Below are 2,477 nucleotides of genomic sequence, written 5' to 3'. Positions count from 1 at the left end.
AAAATTTTGTTTGAGAAAAAAAAATTAAAATGAATGAAAATTAAATAAAAAAATATAGTTAGAACAAAGAACGATGAACAAGTATATCCAGTAGATAGTACAGTTAGGTGTTGTATTAAGTTCTTCATTGAAATTAAATGATTTGTAGTAGTAATAAATAAATGCGGCTACTTTAATTAGTGTCAACTTTGACATTAAGGCACATCTAGAAATTTTATATAAAAAAACAACTATGTTAGTTTTATATTAAAATTAGTCATTACAANTGAGAACATCATCCTCGAAAGGGTTCTCAGTAGAGGGTTTTTGGGAATTACTGTAATAGAATACGTGAAAATAACCGCACCAGTAATTTATAACCGTCTTATGCCTCTTTTTAAAAATAACGGTTTACAATAAAGGTAAAGTCGAAAATCTTTTCTAAAAGAGGAACCGTTCAATTCTTAAAAACTCAAAAAGCCTTTCAAAAAGGTTTAACCATGCTGAACCAAATTAGCATTTCATACTTTTCCAAACCAGAAACACAAAAACCGAAATCAACCATCGGTCCACCTCATTCCAACCACGGCCCTAGGCACAAACAATCCAACCAGCAACCAATCACCACAGTCCAACAGAGTCCCAGTAGCAAACAATCGGAATCAATGAAATCACAAAATCAGTTCATAACAGTTTCAGTTTTCAGAGAGTAGAGACTCAGAGTTCAGTTCATCAGAGCACAGTTTCATCAGAATCGGATTGCATCACAAAATCATGTTCATAACTAAATTAAAAATTACCTGGAAATGAGGAAATCTGTTGCTTTTTCTCAGAGCTCGAAGGACAACGCTTCAACGCTTCAACGCTTCTCTACTGCTTTCTCAGAGGCAGAGCTCGACGGAGGTGGCATGCAAAGTGGCTGAGGGCGCGACGGACCCAACGGCGCCAGGGAGCTGACGGCGCGACGCTGGTGACGGTGTCACCGTGCTGAAGGCGCGACGGAGGTGAGTGTGTTGAGGTCAGTGCGACGGCGGTGAGTGCGTTGAGGGCCTCCTGGAGTCGTGGGTAGCTGGGTGGTTCTGTTCTGTGGGAGGCTGGAGTTGAGAACTGAGAAGATGGAGGAACGAGGAAGTGGAGGCTGCGAAGGAGAAAACTCAGAAAAGGGAATTAGGGTTCCCTCAGCACAAAACGGCAGCGTATTGAGGCAATGTTAAAAAACCGGCCGGGTCCCGGTTTGGTTCGACCGACCGGTAACCGGCCGGTTCATCGGTTCAAGTCCGATTTTCAAATCCTGCGATTTTTCTTATTATTCGAACCGCTACAGCTACCGGTTCACAGTTTGACCGGTTCGACCGGCCGGTTCGAATCGGTTTTCAGAACATTGCAATCACCACAGTCCAACAGAGTCCCAGTAGCAAACACAAATAGAAAGATGCAAGCACAAACAAACAGTTATTGCAAGTAGGACAATTAGCAATTAGTCACATAGGCAAACCAAGTATAATATGCACACCCAAACAATGTCACATAAATGCATATGATGCATGCCTATCCCTAGTGGCTGATGATATCATCTGTCGGTTATATAGCCAACCCGACACGTCCTGGTAGCTAACCATGGACAGAAACAGCCCTCGCGGAGCAAGTAGGTTTGAGCTACAACCCCATTGCTACTACCCGCTCAACCCAGAGCCAGTGGAACAACCACTACTGCGGCTACTACCCAGGCGGGTGTTTAAAAGCTCAACCTGGAGCGAGTGGAATCACCACTACTACCGCTACTACTCAGGTGTCACAATCTCTGACCTGGAGAAAGTGGGACGAACCACAACCCTTGCTACTACCCAGGTATCTCAAGCATATATTCATTCAATCCCAACCATGGATCAACATCCATCTTAGCCATCCGGCTTAAATTCATAATTCATAGTCAGCCATACGGCCCATAACTCATTCGGCAATCAGCCATAAATCAATATCATACACAGCCATTCCGGCTCACGGTTCAATCCAGAACCAGCCAATATTCATAATCATACACAACCATTCCGGCCCATAACAAAACAGCACTTCCTCCATCCAACATCATCAAATTCATAAAACCGGCATTTAAGCCATAAATCACTTTTTCTCAAATCGCTTCCCTTTGAAATCAAGTTTCAACTCTTTTCAGCCTTGGCTTTAGAAATCTCGTTTCTCAAATCATCTCAGGCTCATAAGCCAAATTTACTCAAAGTGAGTTCCCTTTTTAAAACAAAGCCACTCTCGCAAGTCTTTAACTCATCATTTTCCAAACAACATTTCAATAAAGACTCGGATTTTATAGAAATTTCGGCAGCACCTCCCCTAAAACTTGGACTTTTGTCACCCGGTTCGGGTCCCAACTAAACCGTTTCTCATTCCTTTTCGCCAGCTCAAAACCAGAAATTAATTCAAAAGCAAGCTAAATCCAACAGTCGCCTCAATGGCATACCTCAAGGAAACCATTTCAAAAATCA

General features: G+C 42.4%; 1 long non-coding RNA gene across 1 annotated transcript in view; it reads right to left on the bottom strand.

Moving 5' to 3' along the window:
- Positions 646–2,477, bottom strand: part of LOC110262794 — a 2,220-nt gene continuing 388 nt past the window's right edge. Inside the window, exon 2 of the long non-coding RNA XR_002347793.1 lies at positions 646–1,117. This is a non-coding gene — a long non-coding RNA (uncharacterized LOC110262794). The remainder of the gene's footprint in view (positions 1,118–2,477) is intronic.

The sequence above is a fragment of the Arachis ipaensis genome, chromosome B05, assembly GCF_000816755.2.
Source record: "Arachis ipaensis cultivar K30076 chromosome B05, Araip1.1, whole genome shotgun sequence".
Lineage (NCBI taxonomy): Eukaryota > Viridiplantae > Streptophyta > Magnoliopsida > Fabales > Fabaceae > Arachis > Arachis ipaensis.
Note: the sequence above shows the minus strand (reverse complement) of the source record. Positions and strands in the feature narration are given on the sequence as shown.